Here is a 19,469-nt window from a genome sequence, read left to right as displayed (position 1 = left end):
AAGCGCTGCGAGGAGCTCAGCTTTGCCAAGAAAGCAGGGATCGGCCGGGAGCGCGCGGAGACTTCAGCCTCCCGGATGGGGCTGCAGCCAGCTCGCATGGCCAGGGCTTGATTTAGCCCCATCTTCTGCCTTCTGCGAGGAAAACAGCCTCTTCCTGCCTCCTGTCACCTTCTCTCTGCACGGGGGAGCGCCAGGCAGCCCCGCAGGCTTCGTTTCCCTGCTCTGGCAGGGACCCAGAGAGAAGGGGCCAGAGAGAGGTGAGGGAAGGGGACATGGACCTTGAAAAGGGCAGTTTGGGAAAATGATTAAGGACCCACGCAGATTGTACTAAATATTGCTGGCCCTCCTGCTCTGGGCCAGAATGCTGAGGCTCCTCAATCAGGGAATTCAATCAACATCCCAATCAGCAGCATCTCTGTACCAGGCTCCCTGGCACGGTGGCCTCGGGCGCCGAGCCAAGGCATCCGGGCCATGGGGAGGAGCGCGAGTCCCTGCGAGAGACTCCTGTGAATAAAGGGCACAGGATAATAACTACCACGACCACTCACTAAGTACCTCCGAGGACCTGTTCTTAGTAGGTACTGTTAGGCCTCCAGGGACCTTCATCCTGGCTCCAGCTCTGCGAGGTGGATACATTGCTACCCCCATTCTATGGAGGAGGAAAATGACGCAGGACAGAGAAAGAACCTGCCCAAGGTCACAGCTGGTGGAAGTGTCAGAGTCAGGACTCAAAACCTGGTTTGCCTGACTCTCTGCACAGCACCACCCAGAGAAGGGTTTCAGTGACCTCTTCTTTGGGACATGGGCTTTTCCCAGACTGTGTTTAGAGATGATGCCGGCCTTTCCAACATGGCCATCCGGTTTTCCAGCCAGCTTCATCTCTGGGTTGGCTGGTGGGTCCAGGAAGCAGCCAAAGGCACAAGCATCTATAGAAGTGGATGGACTCTGCTGTGATTAGAGCTGATGTTCAGTTATCCCGTAGGCATGCATCTGTTTGGGGGATTATCCAAGGCTTGCCAGGGCCCAAGCTGGCAAAGGTGGTAGAATAATAAAAACTTAGAGTTCAGGCCGGGCGCTGTGGCTCACGCCTGTAATCCTAGCTCTCTGGGAGGCCGAGGCGGGCGGATTGCTCAAGGTCAGGAGTTCAAAACCAGCCTGAGCAAGAGTGAGACCCCCGTCTCTACTATAAATAGAAAGAAATTAATTGACCAACTAATATATATAGAAAAAATTAGCCAGGCATGGTGGTGCATGCCTGTAGTCCCAGCTACTTGGGAGGCTGAGGCAGAAGGATTGCTTGAGCCAGGAGTTTGAGGTTGCTGTGAGCTAGGCTGACGCCACAGCACTCACTCTAGCCTAGGCAACAAAGTGAGACTCTGTCTCAAAAAAAAAACAAAAAAAAACCTTAGAGTTCCTTTAGTCTTAAGTGTCCTGATCCCAGTCTTCTACTTATTTTTTATTTTATTTTATTTTATTTTTTTTTAGTAGAGACAGGGTCTTGCTTTTGCTCAGGCTGGTCTCAAACACCTGAGCTCAAATGATGCTCTCGCCTCGGCCTCCCAGAGTGCTAGGATTACAGGCATGAGCCACCACCCAGCCCTATTCTACTTATCTAATGCATAAGGAAAGAGAGACCCAGAGGGATGATGACCACTCAGGAGAGGGCAGAGCTGGAACTGGAACCTGGGGATCATCATTCTCTGAACAATGCCCTTCACTTCTGTCAAGTTTTTCTTATTGGGTTAGCCAGGAGGGAATGGCTACAGATGTGGGGAAAGGAAAAGAGAGGCAGGGGAAAGAATGGGGGAGAGAGGAAGAAGGGGGAAAGAGAGAGAGAGAGCCTTTCAAGCGTGTATCACTGACTCCACTCTAAAACACACATCATTGGTGAATTTTCTGCTGAGCTTCTTACTCTGTCAACTGGTCTCAACAGAAACATGGGAGTGAAAACTAAGAATAAATCAATTTATAAGCACATGATATAGTCTCTCAATTCTACTTTTACCCATTGATAAAAACCTAATACTTCATATTCCTAAGAACCTAATTCTATGCTAGGCAATATCTACTATGAACTGTTTCCCATTGGTCTATGTGAAACCAAAGAAAATGAACTTGAAAGACTGGGGAGGGGAGGCACAGCAATGTTGTGTTCCAATAAAAGGATCTGCTTATTAAAATTTTCTGTCCCACCAGAAGCCAGTATAGACAGACAAACAACTACTTAGGAAAAGTTTCGACTGAATGGCAGTCAGGCTGGAATGACTGTTTAGAGAAAAACCCAGTTATACCTCACAGTAAGCACTTTGAGAGCCAAATCTTATCCAGTAGAGCTCCATCTACCTGGTCCAGGACTCCCGCTCACTGGGACCATCTGGGGGTATATGGAGCTGGAGAAAAAAGGTGGAATCAGGGTATTTGAGCAAGTGGTGAGTTCTGAAGAGGAAAAATTGGCAGAATATTGTAGTTTCTTGTTCTGTGAATTATTCTTTCTGTATTCCTCCTGCCAACATGTGAAACTTCCTCCATTTCTAGTTAAAACGAGTAACTCAAAAGTATAGCAAAGAGGCAGAACTCAAAGCAACAAAAACAATTCACTTTACTGACCAAAACCCATGCCCATCTCAGTTAATCCATAGCACCACTGCAGCTGTCCATCTTTTATGGAGGAAGGTGCTGAGCAATGAGATTAAGTAACCAGCCCAATGTCACAGAGCTGTTAGGTGGCAGATCTGTGCACCCTGGGGCCACAGTCTTGACCCCTGTCCTAGAGTAGGGGATATATATAGTTCAGCCCTTGTTCTCAGGCTAGCCCCACCTTGGCCTACTACCTTCCCAACTCCCTTCAAAAGAGAAGCAGTTTTTATGTGACCAAAACCCATGACCTTCGCTGCACCACCTGTCTCTAGTGGGCAGGGTCACTCTACTTAAAGGCATGAGCCTTTAAGGCATGCTTTCCTCTGTGTCCCCATCTAGGTGAGAAGGGGAACTCAGACTCCCTTTGGAGGCCTGCCCACCTCTCCGTCACTGTTACTGTCTTTCTCTCAGCATGAAGACTTGAGCAATCAGGTCCCATGATTTCAAATGGGATGAGAGAGGGAGGAAAAACGTGGGGCTGTGAATAAAAGGGGGTGGGGGTGCAGAACCACTAACATAATATTTCTTTGAATACCACCCCTTGAAAACTCTAAGGAGGGATGACAGGCAGGCCCCAGGGTCTGTATATGCCTGGATCTACAATGCTGTTCTAAAAGCTGTAATTCTATTCGAAAACAGAATCAGTCACTTAGACTTCAACATAGCACACTGCCTCGTCTATACTACAGACTGACTACAACCAAGGCAGTGCTTGCCCAGGCCCTCAAGTAAATGCCACTCAGTGGAAAAGGGGACACCATGCAAATGTTCTCCCTTTTCCTCCAACAAAGAGGTAGATTATACACCAGGCACTGAGTAGGCGATAAAATAAATGGGTTTTTTCCCCCATTGTTCTTTAAATGTTTTGCATTTTAATGCCTTTAGGCAAGGCAAGCTCTGCCAATTCCCCACAGTTCTTACTAATCCCTAATATATTCTACTCCAACCAGCTTGTCTCCCTTATACTATCTACCTGGCCCCCCTAAAGGCATTTGACTTTATAATCCTTGCCTGGGCTGAAAGAAAAGGCAGGGGATTTAACGTCAGAAAAGCAAGTTCAAACCCAGGCCCTTCCTCTCCTCATCCGTGTGCAGCTGGAGATGTCACCAAACCCCAGAAGCCTTGGCTTCTGCTGTTCTGGGGACTGAAGAGCAACTGACTGTGCAAGTGCTTGTTAACCACGGACCACTGTGTCATTGAGCGTGATGACGATTATGACGCAGGAGCCAAGGATTGAAGCTCAGCCACCTGCCCTCGGTTTTGCTGCCTTTTAAGGCTCAAGTTAAATTAATCCAGCAGAATTCAGGACACATGAGGTGGAAGAAGCAAGGACGGGAAATGTGCTCATATTAAATGTTACTAGGAAAAAATAATCAGCAAGGAGGTTGTTGTAAACAAGAAGATCGGCATTAAATACCTGGTACACATCACAGGTCTCCACCAGCCACAAAAATACTCAGGAGGAGCTGGGTGGGAGGCAATGTGCAAAGTGTCTGAGCACAAAAAGAACCACCCACCCACTCTGGAAAGTCTAAAGAAGGAAAGAATTACTATACGGAAAATCATTGCTTTACAGAAGTGGAAAGAAAAAAGGTTTCAATTGCAAAATCAAAAGAGCCCTGATTAAGAGAAAATAAAGACTAAAGAAAGGATGGCTAAGAATAACCTCCCAGCAGCCAGAGGCCTGCACGATCCAGATGGACAGCCCCTCCAGCTGCATCCTCGTCAGACCAGCCCCCAGCTTCTCATCAGACTCCTGCAGAGCAGATTTAATTTTCCATTGAAAAAATTCTTAGTGATCACCCCTCCTCCACCCCATAAGCCCAGCCTGCTGCAGGCCTTTCCAGCTCCAGTGGCAGAGCCAGCTAGAGCTCTTCCTCTGAATCCTGCAGAGTAAGAGCAGAATGCATCTCAGAAGGCTGAGGGGAGCCTCCTAAAGAAAGTGATCATTTTCTGCCCAGGTTCCTCAATTCATTTGTACATTAAGCAACAAATAACTAGTGAGCAGCTACTTTATGCAAAGACTGTTCTAAGGGCTAAGGAAAAGATCCTGACACTCACGTAAATTCTATTCTGATAGAAATAATAAAGTATCATTACATTTATTCATATATTCATTCATTCATTCACTCGTTCTTTCTCTGAGCATGCCACTCTTTAGCCTCAGTTTTGTCATCTGCAAAAAAGAGATGATAATAATGGCGAGGAAGAATACAGTAGGGATTGAGGGCATGCCCATTCAGAAGTCTGGCAACGCCCAGGTTAGTGAGTTGTTCTCATGCCCAGCTGGAGGTGGTGTAAGTTCGTATGGCCACTTTGGAAATCAACCATCGACATCAAAGATGTGCGTATCCTTTGTGACCCAGCAATTCCACTTTTAAATGTGCATCTTATTTATATATTACACAAGGAACCAGCACAAGGATGCTCACAAAAGCATCATTTGCAGGAGCAACACTCAGAAACCACCTAAGGATTATCAATGAATAAATGCACTGTGGTGTATTTACACGATGAAATAGTATACAGCAGTGAAAATGAATGAAGTAGATATACTCGTATCAATATAAATATAAATATTGAGACCATAATCGTGACTTGAAAAACCAAATTGCAGGATATCAATAATTTACATAATTTTTTTAAATACCACACTAATATGTTATAGTTAAATATATATTTAGTAAAAGTATAATAACATGTATGAAAAAATAAGCATCAACTTCAGAATAGAATTACCCCTGGGAAGGAGGGGAATGATAATTACATAGACAGAAGACTTATCAAAAACAACCAAGAAGTCAGTAAATAATTGGATAATAAGATTCAAAGTGCTTAGCAAAAATAACTGTTAACATGGAATTTTATGCCCAACAAACTGTAGTTCAACAATGTGAGTTAAACAAATATTTATTGAGGACTCAGTATTACTAAGCAATATCCTAAGCCCCAGAGACACAGAATTATATAAGACCAGATCTCTGTCCTCAAGGAGCTTAAAGTCTGGTGTTCCTTTCTCCCTAGCAGTACTAACTCCACAAGAAGATCCTCTAAGAGCTGCACTAAAAGCTTTGACACAATGTATATTTGGTTTCCCAAACAACACAATATTTTCCTTGGGGTTCAGCAACAGAAAGATTAATGAGACTACTTAATCCTAGGAGCCAAAACCAGACCAAGGCAAAAGATTTGATTTAGCCAATTACTATGACAAGGATTCTTCAATGATAAATCTAGAAAGGCCAAAGGAATGAACAGACGGATTGGAGACACGCACAGTTAACATCTTTAATATGCGCTTGTAAGTATCCCATTCGCCTGCCCTGTCTGCCTATTCTCACCATCTTCCCGATTTCCAGGTCTTTAAACAATTGGATGGCTTCTCCAATACTTAAAAGGCAGCAAGACATTTCAGCTTTGGTAAGATGCATTTCACTCACCCCTTCAATGAATATCATCCAGAATTATTTTTTAAAAATGAAAATGAATCAAGCCCTTAATTGATGAAAAGTTATAAGTCTAAATTTCTGCTATTTTTAAAAAGATTTTTTCATAATCCATTTAAAATCTGGCAACAATCTTTGAGTAGCGAGCTGTTATTGCGTGTTCTCTACATAAGCAAGGTATCATTTCTGACCCAGAATGGTACATTTATTGGAGGTGGTAAAGTTAATAGATGAAATAACAGTACTAGTGGCTACCATGTGTACCGGGCACCTACATCCATTATCTAACTCAGCCCTCACAATGCCTCTATGAAGTAGGTACCACTATTAGTCCCCTTTTACAGATATGGAAACTGAGATCACGGGAAAGGTAACATAGCTAGGAACTGGCAGATTCTGTCTAACTCTTACCTACCTCTCTGGTCCATGTGGTAAGATTCTCCACAGTTTCAAAGGGTAGATACTGGCACTGCTTCCACTCCCTGGGACAGCAGAAAGTGGATGGGGAAAAAATTGGACAATGTTACCTCCACATGTGCAGAGGTGGCACGTATAGGTCAGCCTCCTGCACAAGACACTAGGAGTGGCTGGAAGGCAGGACTATATCATATCCATCTCTGCATCCCAGCTCCCAGGACCAAACCTGGCTCACAGAGGGAACTCAATATGTGTCTGTTGAAAAACTGGATAAATGAACAGCACGCACCACTGCCTTTTCCAATCAGTTACTTAAAATCCCCTAATTACATCTTTGCATGATGACCCTTTGGCAGTACAGGCCTCCATCAAGAGGCCTGGACACAAGGGGCCTCTCTCCCACGCAGCGGGGCTGAGTGATTCAACACCACGTGCTGGACACTGACCATGCACAAGGACATATGTGAGAGGCTATGCAGGATACACAGCCCAGGGTACAACACTGCCCCACACTGGAGGAGCTCAGGACCCAGGAGAGAAAGCTGTGCACACACAGAGTGATCGGATGCAGAAGGTGATGCAATGCGACGCTAGTCCTAACACAGGAATGAGAGGAAGGCAGAGACCACGGGGTCCCCTCTCCTGCAAGAGAACCTTCCCTCCCCTCCAGCACGTCTGCCTGGGCCCACGCAGCACACCATTGTAATTGCCACCTCCTCTCCCCTGGGAACCACCTGCCCTGTCCCCTCCCTACATGGATTCCTTCCAGTGGAGAAGGCCTGACCTTCCTGACTGGTGAGATCAAGGAAGAAACTGAGCATGCGCAATTTGGCCTCCTTACTCTTGCTCACTGGGGCCAGGCTGCCTGCAGGATGGGGCATTTCTTTTCCTCCTCCTGTCCTTCAAACAGCACAAGGCTGTGGGGCGGGGGGAAGCCTGCAGTTGCTCTCTGCATGGAAGTGTGGCAATCCAGTGGATGGACTTCCAGCAGCTTTCTCCCCCCTTCCCTCTAACAGAAGTCTGTTCAAGGAGTAGATGGAGAGTCTCTGGCATCAGAGGATGGATCATGACTGGGCTAAGCTGGTCAAGGTAAGCTCATCCCCTTGCCAGAGGTCTAAATATAGGCACATGATCATGTTCTGGCCAGTAAGATGTAAAGGAATGAAAACTCCTGGCAAAGAATTTCCTCATTAATAAAAAGAAAGCCTTCCTCTGCCATCCCACCTCTTCCTGTCTTCCAAATCTATGGGCTGAGAACTTTGAGGTTTATCACTCCCTCAAACCTCAACTTAGATGAAGGTAAGAGTCATTACTGATTTATTTACCACTGCACAGTGTCTAGCTCCTAGTTGGCATTTAATAATTATATAGGCTGATTTAATACAGAATGAGACTATGTCCAGCTAGAGTGATTGAGAAAGGCTTCATATAGTGATATTTGAGATGAACCTTTGGGGGGGGGGCTGAAAAAAAATAAAAATATATAAGATCAGCCTTCAGATGTAATAGTATTCATAACATTAATGAGAATAATAACTAATGTTTATTGTGCTCTTTCTTCCATATTCCAGGCACAATGAACATGGGTTATTTCGTTTAATCCTCACAACTACCCTATGAGCTAAATGCTTTAATAATTTCCATTTTACAGATGAAGAAACTGAAATGTAAGCAAATGGTAAAGTTAAGATTTGAACCCCAACTTCTGATTCCACAGAACATGAACTTGATCCAGTAGGCCACCAGGAGCCATCAATTGAACAATTCAACTAAACAAACGCATGAGATATCTATTACACACCAGGCTTTAGGAATACAAGGGTACATAAGAGATAGTCCCTGCCCATAAGAAGTGGGCGGGAAGAAAAATAAGCAATTAATAATATTAATAGCTGCACTTTATTGAGCCAGGTATTCTGCCAAGTAATTTACATGTACCATTTCATTGAATTTCTCAACAATCCTACATGGTCATTATTAATTTTAACAAATTAGGAAACTAAGGCACAGAGATATTAAGTAGCTTACTCAGGATCACACAGCCTAGTGACAAAGTTGTGATTTGTACCCAAGCAATTTGACTTCAGAGCAGGAGCCATTAAATGTCAAACCATCATTGCCCAGTGACATGACAGACCTCATCACAGAGCTGTGTGTTCAGAATAATGCGGGCGGCAAGAGGGGCAGTGATGAGCTGTGCTTGCATACATGAGAAAAAACGTCACAGAGAAATTGCAGTCATCCACGTGGTTTGAAATACAGAGAGCAATTGGCAGGCTAGCATATTCTTATGTGCACATATTGCAGAAGGAGGGTATATGTATTTCCATGCATGTGTTCTGTGCATGTGCACACACCATGTGGACAGGGATGCATATGCAAAGCCTACCTGAGATGTCTGGAGAACATTGTAAGATCCCAGGGGAAGCCTGGGATCCACCAGGACCTTCTATTCACTGCCCCCACGTTCTCCTCCCTAACCCCTTCTCTCCTCTCCACTTCTTTGTCCCGGATCTACACTATTTTTGTGAGGATCCAATACACAGCTAATATGGTTTGTGCTCAACCAAGGGATTGGCATCCATACTCAATATGAAACATCACGGTTGGATGGGGAACAGATGTTCCATCAAAATTTATATGAAAACTATAAATGTTCCTCTGACAAATGCAGTAAGTAGAAACCTCTGAGAAATCATGTAGTCCTGATTTCCATAGGAAATCCATAGCAGAATTCCATAGGAGTGATGTATGACCCAGTGGCAACAGGGCTTGCCATTTTCCTTTCAAAATGAAAACACAATCTGGGGTAGAGAAAGCAAGCCCCCTTGTAAATGACACATAGAACCAGTATCCTTGTCCCTGTTTCCCACACTAGGAAATTCATACCTTGGGTTAAGAAATGCATAGCAAAGCAAAGATACCATCGTCATAATTATTACCCTAAAGAATTTTATCCATCCATTTGTATGCTCAGAGGATATAATTTAATATATATGGTTTGGTGTCAGATTTTAAGTTCTACTTTTTGTACCTTCAAATTGCCAATGAGAAAAACTATTTATTCAGTCTTTCATTTGATGAATTTTGATGGAGGGCCTATTTGGTATTGAGCCAGGTGCTAGGCTCTGGGGTAAACAAATGAAAGCAGCATAATCCTTGCCCTTAATACAATCACGATCACTGAACTCACATGTAGTGCTGAAATGTCTGTTCACCTCGAAGGCCAACCCCCGTCAGCACAGATGGGCAGGATCCTAGTGAGACTTCACATGGGGAAAGGGGTAACTTTGAACCTGAGAAGCTAAGCATGGGGCCCCCCAGCCTTGCTGTACCAAGTCAGCCCCCGCCCTCCAAGGACACAAAGACATACATAAAGCAAAGGGTAACCAGAAGACAAAATAGCAGAAGTATCCTCAAATAGCAATTGGAATTTGGTATTTGAAAAATCTAACTCCATTAGCTCTACTCTCCATTATCCCATTATGATGGGATGATTCATTAGTATACTGGATTCTCCAGGTACATTTGCTGAGTCCATTCTAGGCCGCAAGAAACTGAGACATATTCAGCTGGAGGCTTATTGTGAGACAGGAAGGAAGCTATCTTGACAGCTGCCCTGCTGGGCTTCATGGAGAACACAGATTACCACACAGGCTTTACATCCTCATTGAGATTCTTCGTTGCAAAAATTGGAAACTGTCTCAAGTCACTTTCATTTTTTAAAAACTTAGTGGTGGATATTATAAAAATGCAGGTATCTCGAGTCCCTAAGAACTGTCTCTGAGGGATCAGAACAAGGAAGTGGAAAGCTATCCGAGGCCAAGACTCAAGCACTATCTCCTTCCCTCTTCCCACGTGGCCTCTCCGTGTCTGCTTCTTCTCACACAACTGTTTCTTTTCTTTCCACACACCAGCTTTGCGTCTTCTTACCCCATAGCCACACTTCCTTTTGCTCCAGCCACAGGCAGGGACAACCTATCTCTCAGTCCCAATTCCAAGTCCCAGAAAAGAGCATCTGATTGGCTCAGCTTGGATGAAACTGTCCAATCAACAGAAGCCTGGAAGGCGGAGCCATCTACCACAAACATGGCTGCCACAGAGAAACCCTAAAACTGAAAAAAAGAAGGTTCTCAGAAGAAAGGGATTGCTGTGAAATGAGCAAATGCCACAAAGATGTCTACTAATCTTTGGCTATTCTGTCATCTCTCCTCAGAGGGCTTCCCTTGCTCCCTGTCCTGGGGCTCTGCTTCATGGTGACCCAGATACTGGTAGTCTCTCCTGCACTAAGTTTCTCCCCTCTCTAATTTCCTGCCTCGTTATTTCTTCCTACCTGTAGCTATTATTGTTTCATGCCTTCCACTTACTGCCTGTCTCCATGCCACTTGACTGCCAGCATCTCTCTGAGTGAATAGAATTCACTCTCCCCAAAGGTAGATTGGATTGGATGGGCCTGTCAACCTCAACTGACCTGTAGCTCCCTTTGGGTCAGTCACCAGTCAATCCATCAATCCCTGGTCCACTCAGCTATGGCAGGGGTAATGGAATTACAAGTCTACAGACTAGAAATGAAGAGTAAAGAACTGTCTGCTTCTGTTTTTCCCACAAGACAGCCATAGGTCTGGCAGTTTTCTTCAAAAGGAACCATGAGCTTCTAGCACTCAGATTATAAAAGACCTGTCATGTCTCCAAATGCTCTCTGGACATAAAATAAGCTCCTTAGGAATCACTATGAGCTTTTAAAATTTTCAAACAATAACCCGTTTAGCATTTCACATACATTCAATAAAATTACTGCTGTACTGTTCAGCGTGCTGTTACCCTCAACTGGTATTTCAATAAACCTTATTCTTCTCAAATACTTCTGAGAGTCTTAAAGTAAAATAGAGCAAGAAATTGGTAGATTAAAAGAAAAAACTCCTCATGCATTGCAAAATCATTGACAGCTATATAGCTTCTTGGTAACTAAGGCCTTATAATCCTCGTGGTAAGATAGTGATTCTTTTTGTAAAACCCTCTGTAAAATTCTTATTTAAACAACTAGAGGGAAGAAGTATTTACTCTCTCGTGCTCCTCACTGAGAAATAATGGGCTAATTAATATTAAATATTACATTGCCTCGCTTCTTGCCATAAATTTGGGAGATATGTAACACACAAACACAAAGTAAGAGGAAAGAATATATTGCTGAGAACCAATGGGAATTTTTGAAAAAAAAGACACATCATGTTACACACAAGATCATAAATATTTTGATCTCCTAGATACAAGCCCAGCTTCCAGTTCATTTATGACCTAAAACATACAGTCACTAGTGAGCACATTTCCGTACTAAAGATGCAGATCTTCTACCGTCAGAAAGTTCTTTCACCCACGAATAGAGACAAACTCATCCTTGGTGCCAGCCCAGATGGGGCTTTTCAGCTAAATAAACTCCATTAGGGGGATGGTGAGTTTTAACCAACTAATAACCACAGCAAGGCAATCCCTTCTGCATGCCGCTCAATAAAAATTTCCTTTGGGGGCTCATTTGCAAACTTGAAATGTAAAGTTCTATTTTAAATCGTAGGGGAGCACAAAGGCATTGTCCAACTTTGTACACTCTTTCTGTAGGAGGAGCACTGGTGAGAATTATTCTTGTCGTCAGGCCCAGACAAAGCACCTGGAACACATAGGCTCAGAAGGCAGGAGGAGAAGTAACCTGTCCAGGAACTATACCCCTACTTCTTGCAATGAATCCAAATCAGGTACAGATGGTCCCTCCCTGCCACATGTTCCCCCTCCCCTCTCGTGGTATAAAACAGCTCTCGCCAAGTAGAAGTCCAACATAAACCCAACAGTAATTTCTCCCGAGACACTGGATATAAAATTAAAGCAATCCTTATTAGCAAAATCCAAAAGTAGTACATGATATCCAGAAAATCTGGACTATAGGGATAAAAAAGCAAAATGGAATATGTACATGTAAGAAACCCAATGAGTTGAATTACTGCAAATCTAAATACAGAATCCCTAGGTATATCTTTTAGAATGAAAAAGTATGGAAAAATACTCCTTAGACTGTAAGCCCCTCAATAGCAGTTGTATATTGTGGCATAATAAACGATCCCCAAAATTAATAGCTTAAAGAAACAATAATGTATTAGTTCATGATAATCTGGGTCATTGGTATGGGCTAAATGCAGATGGGTGGTTCTTTCCCTGGGCTTACTTAGGCGGCAACTATCAGCTAGCAATTCAGCAGGGACTGGATGATACAAAATGGCCTTTCTCCTGTGACCGGCTGTTGGCTGGGCCTCTCTCTCTCTCCAGGTGGTCTCTCATCACCAAAAGGCTAGTCTTGGTTCTTCCCATGGCAGCAGTAGCATCCCAAGACAGTATGCCAAGAGAGCAGGACTGCAGGCTGCAAGGCCTGAACTCCAACAGCTGAAACACCCTTGTGTTTGTGATGTTCTATTGGACAAAGCAAGTCCAAGGTCAGCCCACATTCAAGATGTAAAATAGACTTCACCCATTGATAGGAATAGAGGCAAAGTCGCATTGCTAAGAGGATCCAATACAGGTGTAGGAGGAATTTGTAGCAATTTATTTCAATCTACATAAGCAGTGAAACATGTCTTAACGAGCTCTATTTTCCCCAGTAACTACTATAAGGTTTGGCAGACACAGAAGATAACTCAAGTCTGTTGTGAAATGAATACACAAGTCATTAGAAATATAGTCACTCCATTGCCAGCTAAATGAAAGAGGAACTTCAAAATTACAACTGCCAGTGCTTTTCTAAAATTAGGGTACTGACATCTTGATCAACTCTACTCTTATGCCACTATCCTTTCTCTCTTTTTTCTGCTTACATTGGAATGAAAACTTGTTTTCACAAAAAACTAAGCTTGGTGAAGCCTAATTTTGACATCTCTTTGAAAAATGGTGCTCATTCTCTGTACCAGCTTCTATTATCATGAAAAAATAACACTGGCCATACTAGATGTAATTGCATAGACTGCTTATAAATATAGCTCTCACGTTCTGCCCCAGAACATGTGAAAGCACACACGACCACAATCCACTCCCATGGGAAAGCAGGCTTGTTGATGAGCTATAGCTCATCTCAAACAAACCGAGGGCCCATTTCATACAAAGTCTATCTAGAAAGGGCACTCAAAAATGCCTGTCTTTTAAATTCTCCTTTCTTCCTTTTCTATCCATATGCCCTTCTCTTTTCATGAGTAGTAGCACATGTTTGCAGCTGAGCAGTTTTATCAGCTTGTTTCCCAGTGTAGAATTTGGTGGGGAACAGGGAAGGCATTGTCTAATAGCCTTCCTTCATTTTATACTCTGTCCCTTTCAGGCCAAACGGGCAGTGTTTCTGCTCATATAAAGTTCTCAAGAACCTTGCGGGTCTCCTGCATATCTCATAGCAATTCACTCCATGAAGCAAGAATCTTGTCCACAGATCTTTGCTGGATAATCCCATCTCTATTTTTGCTTTTGCTAAAATGGCTTAGTGACCAATGCCCTTAAGCTTCTTAGATGCTCTCCCGTTTAACTGAGGTATCTATGTGAGACACCCTTCAAAGAGGCTTTTGTGTGACTATTCTGACCTTTTGATCTTTCTGAGATAGTAGCAAAAGAATGTATAGCCACACTCTTAGGTTTGTTTGTGTTTTTTTTAAGAAAATGCATTCCTATCAATAAATCTTTCAATTTTTGTGACTTTTGCAAGTTCAATAGGCTATGTATTTTCCAAAAACATAAAGTCCTGGGTCTTTTTTGTTTAACAGTTATCTTGTGCTCCCACATCTTACTATAAGCAGCAAGAAGAAACCAGACCATACCTTTAACGCCCAGCTTGGAAATCTCACCTAAATATCCAAATTCATCATTTACAACCTCTGCTTTCCATATAAGTGCAAGTCACAATTCTGCTAACTATATGACACTTTCCTCCAGTTTCCAGTAACATGTTCCTCATTTCCTTCTGAGTCCTCACCAGAAATGTCCTTAAATCCAGATTTCTAGTCTCTTCACAATCATTCAGTTATTCTCTAAGATGATTCTTCTGAGCCCTTGCCAGCAAAAACTTGAATGTCCTTATTTCTACTATCAGTCTGCTTAAGGCAATCTGGGCTCCTCAAAATTCTTCCAGCACCCACCCACTGTTCAATTTCAAAGCCACGTCAACATTTTTAATTACATCATATTTTTAGCTTCATTACATTGGTTACAGCAGCACCCCACTTTCGGGTACCAAAATCTGTATTAGTTTTCTATTGCTGTGATAACAAATCACCACAAATTTGGTGGCTTAAAACAACACAAGTTTATTATTTTACAGTTCTGTAGGTCAGAAGTCTGCCTCCTCCCTCCGTCTTCAAAGCCAGCAGCAGCAGGCTGAATCTTTCTCATGTCTCATCTCTGACTCTTCTCTCATCATCACACCTCTCTCTGACCATAGCCAGGAAAGATCCGCCACTTGGTAACCCAGGTAAATCTCCCAATCTCAAAATCTATAAACTTAATCACCTCTGCAAAGTCCTTTTTGCCTGTAAGGTAACATTCACAGGTTCTGGAAATTATGACATAGGTCTCTTTGGGAGGCCATTACTCTGCCAACACAGAAATAGACTTCTATCTTTCTAAGCCACTATTATTTTGGTCTTGGCAAGAGCAACCAAATTGCCATCCTAACTAATATAATCCTCCTGTTCAGTTTTATGTTTTTGAGTGGTATTAGGTCCTACCTTTTTTAAAGCACTATCTATAAGGCAGAACAAGATAACAAGCCACTGAGAAGGAGAGGTAATAAACAATGCCCTGTGTGATCAAAGTGTACCTCACTTTATTTAAGAATTACCTAAGATAGGCCGGGCGCTGTGGCTCACGCCTGTAATCCTAGCTCTTGGGAGGCCGAGGCGGGCGGATTGCTCAAGGTCAGGAGTTCAAAACCAGCCTGAGCAAGAGCGAGACCCCGTCTCTACTATAAATAGAAAGAAATTAATTGGCCAACTGATATATATATAAAAAATTAGCCGGGCATGGTGGCGCATGCCTGTAGTCCCAGCTACTCGGGAGGCTGAGGCAGGAGGATTGCTTGAGCCCAGGAGTTTGAGGTTGCTGTGAGCTAGGCTGACGCCACGGCACTCACTCTAGCCTGGGCAACAAAGCGAGACTCTGTCTCAAAAAAAAAAAAAAAAAGAATTACCTAAGATCATACATATAATTATCATTGCTATAAACTGGATTGTGTTTCAAATACACTAGAAGAATTTACTGTGGAGAATCATTTGTAAAGTGAAGCAACACTTTATAAGGGGAAGAAGCATCACTTAATATGCCATCTTTAACCCAGATTATTACATATTTTGACTAAGACATGCCTGCATATAAAATGTAAGCATATTATATTTATATAATAGCCACTTTTTATTTTTGTATACCATAAGGCACTAGACTCTGCGCTAAGTGTTTTAGAAAGCACAAAAGAGTTTTCTTAATAGAGTATATAATGTATGTGTTATTTATTATTGAGAATATTAAACTCTTCTATAAAAAGGCAAGAGAAATAAGTGGAATAGAGGAAATCTATTTATAGAACTATATGAACGGTAAGTTAGCACATAGAAAGTGTTAAACATAGATGATGACTCAATAAGTAGTTTGTGAGAATTAGGCAGAAGTGTTAAAATATGTTAAATATAAAGAGTAAGTAAATTAGTAACCTGTCAGAGCTGTGAAAATAGATCGAATAGATGGAATTGTGATAGAACAAGGAAGAGTGTTACTTATTAAAAAAGAATGGAAGGCCGGGCGTGGTGGCTCACGCCTGTAATCCTAGCACTCTGGGAGGCCGAGGCGGGTGGATTGCTCGAGGTCAGGAGTTCAAAACCAGCCTGAGCAAGACCCCATCTCTACTATAAAAAAAAATAGAAAGAAATTAATTGGCCAACTAATATATATAGAAAAAATTAGCTGGGCATGGTGGCACATGCCTGTAGTCCTAGCTACTCAGGAGGCTGAAGCAGGAGGATTGCTTGAGCCCAGGAGTTTGAAGTTGCTGTGAGCTAGGCTGACGCCATGGCACTCACTCTAGCCTGGGCAACAGAGTGAGACTCTGTCTCAAAAAAAAAAAAAAGAATGGAAAGACCAAGTCAAAAGTTATGATTTTGCTGCCTTCCCTACCCGTTTGATAGTTGGCTAACTGGTAAATTACAGTGTGGCCATATGTACCTGCCCTAAGTCTCTCAGATAAAACAAGCATATGTGTCTTCCCAGGTACTTTCCATTCGTATTACTCAGACTTGGTCCTTGTAATCACACTGTCTGCAGGGAACACTGATATGGCAGAAAAAGACAGAACATATGAACAGTGCATAGCCCAGGATTCAAGCTGTATGGTCCTTGCACCCTATCCTAAGTGTGTAACCAGCCCCATCACATTCCCTGTTTCTTGCTATGTTATTAAATCTATTAAATTGATTTAATAAGCCATGTGATTTGAGCATCTTAATTTGTTCCATGAGCCTTTGGAGTTCTGGGATAGCTTGCTTGGTGTTGTTCTTAGAGGCAATAACCATTGACAACAGAATAAAATCGGGTGGGAGATAAAAGGGTGGCCAAAAGAGAGGATTGTATGGGAGAACCCTCAGACAGAGATGTTCCTGAACTGTATCCAAGGGCCCATGTTGTCAGAAGACACTTTTCACATTTAGGTCAACGCCTCGCTGAGTTCCCTCTCTCGATGGACGCACCCCCATCTATTCAGGTACAGACAGAAATTCCAGAGTCAAGCTTGACTCTTCCATCTCTCTCCTTCCTCACCTTCAATTCATCACATAGTCCTGTTGATAAAACCTCAAAATGAATCTTGATTTCATGCACTTCTCTCCATTTCCCCCATGGGAACCTGGCCCAAACCATTGTTCTCTCTCGTCTGAACTAAGCAACTGCTCCAGTGGGTTCCTCTCCAAGTTCCCAGACACAGAGCTAACTTAAAACATAAACCTCATATTGGCCTCTCCTGCTCACAGCCCTTCACTGGCTCCCCTCATCCTCAGGACAGAGATCACATATTTCGAAAGCTCCTTAAGTGACACCTCTCCTTGGCCCTACCTCCCTCCATGTTTCTGCTGCCTCTGTTCCCAGGGTACTACAGGTCCCTGACCTCCTTTCAGTTGCTAGAACATGCCAAGCTCTTTCCTCCTTCAGTCTCTAAGGCTAGAACTCTCCCTCCCACCCACCTCCTCCCAGTTCCTTCTTACTCATCCTTCATACTGACACCACTTGGTCAGGGCATTCTTCATCCCCAAGCCTAAGCAGGGCCCTGATGTTCACTCTCTGGCTGCCTGTGCTTTTCCTTCTAGGGACTGCCACAAGTCCGGAAAATATTTATTAAGGATTTATTGCACATTCTTGAGACTGGGGACATGGCAGAAACAAAGCAGTGCCTACTATCTTATGGTTTACATTCCACTGTACTGACCTAGGTGGTTACTTGGATAATGTCCATCTCCCCTCTAGTCGGTGGGCACTGGGAGGGCAGGCACCACACCGATTCACTCACCGTTCTATCCCCGGCGCCCTGCACTGTGCCAGACACAGGGAAGGTGCTTAGTGAATATCTGTTGAACAAATAAATACACCCTCAGAGCCAACACTCTCTATAGCACAGATCACACCTTACCACTAAATTTTGCCCCAGATTCACACTTTGTCTAGAGCCTATGCACTTAAGGCGATTTTAAGGGTAGGTTCAATCAACGGTGCCAACCCTTCTAAACAACTGCTTTCATTTATATAACCATTTACAAAGTGCTTCTTTAAATATTACCTTTATGACATCCAGGTGAAGGAATAAAAGGCAGTATTCCTAGCCCCATTTTTCAGATGTTGAAACCAAGGCTCAGAGATTTCCCAGAGGTCAACACACTGGTAAGTGACAAAGCAAGGGCTAAAAACCTTAGGTCTTCTGGTTTCTACTTTTAAAAAACTGTTCCAGGATCTGCAGCTTCCCTAAGGATAAAATTGTATTCAGCTGGAAGATTCTCAGAATAAAGGGAACCTAAGCCTTTGGAAATTGAAGAGATCCTCATTTTAGTTTCTTTTGGGAGATGAGAGAAGAGAATTTTCTTTAAAATTTAGCAGCCAGGCAAGCACAAAAGTCAAGGGAGAAGATAAATGGGCCAAGGCCTGTCAGCCATGAGCTCAGCCCAGTTGGCAGAGGAGTTTGAGCTGCTATGGTGCCTTGTGCCTGATCTATGGCGTGCCTGCTGATAAGACCTAAGCATGGCTTTAAATAAACAGTAAGCCTCTCTTCCGTCATGAGCAAGGAAAATGCTGGACATGTCAGGGGCTTCCTATGTAACTTTCAACAAGTGTAGATTATTTGCCAAGAATAAAGAAGCCCTTAAAATCAATTGACCGTGGAAACATTCAAGAAACCAAGAGATTAATCTATCTACTGAGGCCTCTGATCCAATATGCCAGAGTAAACAGGCCTTTACCGCCCCTCCTTCCTAAAATCACATGGACATGACAGTAAAGAAGAAAGGAGAACATATCACATTTAAGGAAGGCTTCGGAAAGTCAGAAATTTGGTAGACTCTGGGGAATAAAGAGAGCCGATGAGATTGTACGGGCAGATAAAACAGGAGGGAGCAGCGACAGCTCAGAATATACACCAGGGAATGTTGTAGCTAAGGCTGGAGCCATTCTGGGGGGCTGTGAGTTCAAGGTCTGCAGGAACAGAGAATGGAAGTGGGAAGTGGAGCAGAAATCAGGATGAACTGAAGGCCTCCAGCTGAAACAGTGGGAGAACAATTGTTGGCTGGAGGTGACTGCTGGGGAGAAACCAGAGCTCTGCTTTCTAGAATAAATGCTCTCCTGAGGGAGTACCAAGCCTGAAGTTTCACATGCTGGCACCTGTGGAGGGCACCCACCGTTTGGCCTACTTTGCATTCGTTCCCCATTTAG

Source organism: Microcebus murinus, chromosome 7 (genome assembly GCF_040939455.1).
Source record: "Microcebus murinus isolate Inina chromosome 7, M.murinus_Inina_mat1.0, whole genome shotgun sequence".
NCBI lineage: Eukaryota > Metazoa > Chordata > Mammalia > Primates > Cheirogaleidae > Microcebus > Microcebus murinus.
Note: the sequence above shows the minus strand (reverse complement) of the source record.